General features: G+C 35.9%; 1 long non-coding RNA gene across 2 annotated transcripts in view; it reads right to left on the bottom strand.

The window, feature by feature from the left end:
* Window positions 1-1000: 1000 nt before the first annotated feature.
* LOC141521449 (uncharacterized) overlaps window positions 1001-6116 on the bottom strand; it is an 86255-nt gene continuing 81139 nt past the window's right edge. For both annotated transcript variants that reach the window (XR_012477941.1, XR_012477942.1), the window contains one exon: window positions 1001-1210. This is a non-coding gene — a long non-coding RNA (uncharacterized LOC141521449). The remainder of the gene's footprint in view (window positions 1211-6116) is intronic.

Below are 6116 nucleotides of genomic sequence, written 5' to 3'. Positions count from 1 at the left end.
CATATCATCCTGAATAATGGAAAGAGCACTGACCTTAATTAAAATCAGAAGACACCTAGGTTCAAATGAGAGAATCATGTATCCATATATCTAAAGTTAGGAGCAGGGGCATGCTGACAGTAGTTAGAATTGGCTCCTGAAAGAGCTGATTTATTGAAATTTCATTATGAGCCTTTACAAAAGGTAAATCTGTCAACTATATAAAGCAAAACAAGACTTGATTTATTGTTTTGTTGATTGTCCAAACTTAAGAAAATTTTAATATATGTAGATCAAACTGAAAAAATATAACATATCATTTTTTCCCCCAGAAAGCCAGTTGTTAAATATTTACTAGTGCACCACTGGTTGGAAGTGATATGTGAAGTTATTTATTTCAACTCTTTCTAAATTCTGAAATGTATTAGTTATGTAATCATGAGCACATCCCTTCACCTCTCTGAACTCTTATGTCTTCATCTATAAAATGAGAATGTAATGACAGATGGTAAAATAGATAGTGTGCTGGACCTGGAATAAGAAAGGGCTGATAAAATCCAGTCTCAGAATCTTCTGTATTTTCCTGGACAAATTATTTCTACTTCTACATGTCTTAGTTTTCTCGTGTAGAAATAGGACTAATAATAGTATCTCCTTCCTAGGTTTGTTGTAAGAATTAAATGAAATAATGATTGTAATGCACTAAGCACATAGTAGGCATCCTATTATCATTGTTAGCTATCATTATTGTTATAAGGTTGAGATGGGAGCTTCCAGTTTAGTGAGTCTGACATTTTGCATAGTATTATAGAAGCATGAATAAGACTCTTGGTACCTCAGGGACAATGCAGCACATTAATTTGGAGCAAATTTGTTGGCTCATATCATTATAGGTCGAAGCTAACTTTTTTGTTCCACATCTCCCCAAAAAAAAAACCCCCACACCAGTTATAGTCTTTCATATCCTGAAAAAGCAGTAGAACTCAGAGAAGACACAGAGAAGGACAGAATTTTTGCTTTGGAATAGAGGTTTATGGAAGTCACATAAATACTTCTCATGCAGCTCTAACTGAGAGTTGCTGGACTCCAAGTTCTTGGCCTTAACAGGATGGAGACGGGGATGGAGGAGCCCTAATACCCAACTGGTGAAATGTCAAGGCCTCAGTTTCTTTGTTTAGGTTCAGGAAATTGAGTGAACACATTCATCTTTGAGGAGGGAAGACGTATAATCCTAAAAGGTAGAAAAATTACTAAAGTTACTATATGAGGGAACAAAATACCCGGACTTTGATGTTTATCTAACTGGTAGAGAGTTCAAGTAATCCCAAACTTATTATTTTTTCACTGATATATAAGGGTAGTATCATAAAACTGAATTTCTAAAAGCATTGCTGGGGATTAAGGCAGAGTTCTCAAGAATTGAAGGAAGGGGATGGACTTTTTTAGCAATTTCCTTCCAAAGGGAGTCCAAGTATGTGATGTCATGAACTTGGAGTTGGAATAATCCCTAAGGGGGAAAAAATGAGACAAAAAAGAGGAAATTTTTGTAGATTGTTTTCCAACCACCATGAGGCCCTTAGATATTTTCTGACTTTTAATGGCATGGAATAAAGGCTTTTCTGTCTCAGACATATGGATTGTTACCTTGAGTAATTACATAATTACAGTAATTACACTGGAAGTCACAACTGTAGTGGTTTCCCCACTATACTCCCCACCCAGACATGAGTTACATTTGAGTTTTATTTTGAAATCCCCCTGGATTAACTTTGGGTAGGGGAAAAAATGAGCAAGAGGAATATTGGATTTTAGGAATTATCTCAAGATTGAACCTAATGGGGCGGCTAGGTGGCTCAGTGGATAGAGCACCGGCCCTGGATTCAGGAGTACCTGAGTTCGAATCCAGCCTCAGACATAATAATTACCTAGCTGTGTGGCCTTGGGCAAGCCACTTAACCCCATTTGCCTTGCACAAAAAAAAAAAACATTAAAAAAAAGATTGAACCTAATGCTTTAGATTCTGGACCTTGCATTACATCCACAAAGTACTTTGAAAAGCTTAAAGTGATACCTAAATAACAGTTGCTTTTATAGTTATTGTTATCATCATTAAGTAATTAATGCACATTTGCTTTTCCTAGATCTACTAACCTCCTGCTACAAAATATGGATTGATGATGCTTGCACCTTCTTCTGTCCTGGTACTTACTATAAAGTACTTTAGTGCCAGAGTGATGAGTATTATTTAGATAATTAGTTCATTTAAGCTGACATGGTACAAAGATTGCACCTGAGTCAATATGGAAGAAAAAGATATATTAGAAAATAGAGCATATTTTTATCTTGGGAAAATTACGAAGTCGTGTCAAAATAAAGTATGGCTTTATATTTTGTTTACAAATTTCCCCCAACATCATAAAAACTTCAAGTCAGGGCTTGTGTGTGAGTTTGAGGCAAAGATAAGGGTTATTTATATTTCTCTAATTTCCATATGTTCATCTGTGCCCTGTTAGAAGATATGATCCTTCCATTTCTAAGACACACAAGTCAGTACTGAACCATTGCCATAGCACTGACATTATCATAAAAGCCGTCTGCCAGATCCATTTACACAATGCACTCAATTAAATCGAGTTCATTAGCCCAATTAAAATGTTATGCCATTGTAACTGTATATTGAGGCACTATTCATAAGAAACAAGCCTGGCTTTGCCACTAACTAGCACTGTGACCTCAAAGAAGTCATTTTAGGTCTCTCAGCCTCAGTTTCTTGTTCTGTACCATAGGAAGGTTGGTCTCTCCCAACTTTCACATTCTATTATTCTGATGGTTTTCATTCCCAAAAAGTTGAATTTAGCTGTCTGGATTTGGTGAAGGAAGACACAAGGAGATAAAGAAACCACCTCTTTCCACTCTTTCCTGCTACTTGCCCCAGAAGATATCTGTGATATCTATGGGAATTCCCATATTTCTGCATATATAAAAATGAAGTTTCCAGTCTTTCAATTGTGAATCAGTCAATAAACATTTCTTAAAATTCCTAGGCACATGATGATATGAGGTCCTAGAGTTAGAAAGATCTGACTTCAAATCTGACCTCAAACATTATCTGTGTGACCTTGGACAAGCCAGAAAACCCTGCCTCAGTTTCCTCAAATGTAAAAATGGGGATCACAACTGCATCTACTCAGGATTATGGTGAGAATCAAACAACATAACTGAAAAAAAGCTTTGAAAAAGTTAAAGCACTACAAAATGCTAGCAATTATAACTAATATTACTTAGAACAAGGATCCCTTTTACCAAAAATAAAAATCTACAAATACTCAATCTTCCCTGTAAACTTCCTGAAATGGGAATTTCTTCTCACCTTGAGAAAACCTCTTATTCTCTTTCAACCTCAGTTTTCTCATCTGTAAAGTGAAGGAATTAGATTAAATTCCATCAGAGCATTCTTTAAACAATTTATCTATGATTCTATGTTCCTATGAATGAGAACATTTCATTATGGGGGCTAGTTCTCTTAGAAAAGCCTTTTCTTAATGGAACTAAAATCTGACTCCTATAACTTAGACCCCATTCATTGGTTTTCTTTTTCTTCCCAGAGATCCCAAAATAACAGCTACTCTTTAATTTTTACAAATTAGCTAGCAAATTAGCATAAGAGCATTACCCAGGATCCCTTGCAGTTGTTTTCTTTCAAAGGTCGGTGTGACTGAGGTTGGAGGATATAATAGTTTAAGAAAAGAAGAGGGGAAATTACCATATTTAATATTGTTTCTATTGGAATTGACATAGTTTATTGAGCAGAGGGATATAATGCAATTTACTCCTCCAACTCTACTGGAAAAGAAGAGGAGGGGAGCTGGAGATGGAATTAATGATGCCTCGTCTTTGTGTGGTGCTAGGGTGGCTAATGGAGGACTAGACCCAGAGATGCTTTTTCTCCTGGAGTTGGCTATAAATATCCAGAATAAATGAGTTATCTGTGAAATCTTTGGTGTGATTGGAATAGTATTTTAAGAGACCCTGGGTTTGGAACACTCCCTGGATAAGAGACACACAAAATGTATCAGAAAAAATAATACTGTGATCACAGAGCTTGACCTGGCAGCAAGTGCAAGGTCAAAATCAGTGGCAGAGAAAAAGCTCTGAAGTATAAGGTAAAAGGAAGAGAATTACTTTGTGGTACTTATATAAGATTCAATTTAATTCAACAAACATTTATTTTTTGTTCTTATTATTGTTGTCCAATAGTTTCAATCATGTCTGATTCTTTCTTGGCAAAGACACTGGAGTGATTTGCCATTTCCTTTTCAGTTGTTTTATAGATGAGGAACTTAGGTAAACAGGGTTAAACTCACTCAAGGTCACACAATTAGGAAGTATCTAAGGACAGATTTTGAACTTGGGAAGAGGAGTCTTTCAGACTCTATCCATCATAGCATGTACCCAAAGCATTTAAGTAGTCAAAAATAAACAAGATACCAAGCTTTATGCTCAGAACACCAAGGCAGAGAACGAAGTAATATGTGAGAGGAACAAAAAGGTCAAATCAATTTGACAATAGAGTGTATAAAGAAGAGTGTGTAATTAGACTGGAATTATAACTTGGGACAAGGTAGTGACAAATTTTAAAAGCAAAATAGATGGGTTTATATTTGCTCCTAGAAGTAAGTAAGAAGTGGTTGAGGGATTTTTTTTTTCTGAAGTGGAGCCATTTGATTAGACCTGCACTTGAAGAAATTCCCTTTGACAGTTCCAGCAAATATATAGATTAAAGTGGGGTAAGACTTCAGGCAGTGAAACCAAAGACTTGAACCAGAGTTCCACCGCCTTATGTTTTTACTTTTTGTAGTTTAGATATGTGAAGGAAAGTATAGGTTAGATATTGAAGGAAAGTATTGAAGAAAGAGGATGGAAATAAAGAAGAAAGGTTTCTGAAAGTGTTTTGTAATCTCTCTTGCACTACTTAAAGGAAATAGAGGAATTGGGAAGTTGAAAAGAGGATTAAGTGCCTTAAACAAAAGGAGATGCAGTGACTTGTGAAAAAAACTGTTTCTAATGAATAATTAATTATAGATGCTGAAAACAAAGGACCATCTATTAATACCAATATTCTTCTGGTGATGTTAGATGGCTATGAGTCATGGTAGACTACACCCTCTGAAGAACTGAAGTTGATAATTCAAAGGATAATAGAGGGATGCATGGTGGGTGTGAGCAAGCTGTAATATGTTATGAACAAAGAATGATGAAGGAGAAGCAGTGTAAAGGATGTCGTCAAAGGAATATGTGATTTAAAAGGTAATGGTCTGGTTGTGTGGTAGAAATAAGGTAAAACCAACAGAAAGCCTGATGATTCCAGTGGTATTTGCATCCTTGTATGTGAAGAAAACTTGAGGAAGAACCCCTCAGTCTACTTGTTCAATCACTTCTGGCAAACTTATGTGAGGATGTGGGACAAGAATTACAAGGAAGGGTGTTAGATTTGAAGATGAGGACCTGTGTCTGGAATGTTGCCTCTACTATTTATTACCTTCATGGTAGTACGCCACTTCTCTAAGACTCTGTTTCCTCAACTGTAAAATCAAGATTTATAACTACTCTTAGGACTCTAAATTAATAATCATTGGGAGCTATAGTTAAAGGTCAAGTTCTTTATGGATCTGGTCCTTGAGTTGGACCTTAAAAAAGGAGTATAATAATAAAAAAAAGTAAAGTGAAAATCTTTAAAAAGGAATAGATTAATAAAAGTAAAGGGAAAGGAAAATTGGATGATCAAAGGCATCAAAGAGAAAGAGAGAGTGAGAGGAAGCACATGAAAATAGGTAGAATGCTGGACTTGAATCAGGAAGATCTGGGTTCAAATTCTACCTCTGGCATTTATTTCCTAGCTATGTGACCAGTCACTAACTTCTCTAAGTCTATTTTTCCCATTTGTAAAATGAGAGTTTCCATTTCTAAATCTTTGATCATGATTATAGTACTAGAGACCAATGGATTTATGGTGTTGAATAGGGTGTGGCTGGATGGATTAGACAACCTCTGAGGTCCTTTTCAGTTTTGACAAAAGGGTTACATTTGATGGAGACTGGCAATGGAAAGCTCTCATGGCCTGATGAATAGGAAGAATA

Source organism: Macrotis lagotis, chromosome 1, assembly GCF_037893015.1.
Source record: "Macrotis lagotis isolate mMagLag1 chromosome 1, bilby.v1.9.chrom.fasta, whole genome shotgun sequence".
NCBI classification, from domain to species: Eukaryota; Metazoa; Chordata; class Mammalia; order Peramelemorphia; family Peramelidae; genus Macrotis; species Macrotis lagotis.
Note: the sequence above shows the minus strand (reverse complement) of the source record. Positions and strands in the feature narration are given on the sequence as shown.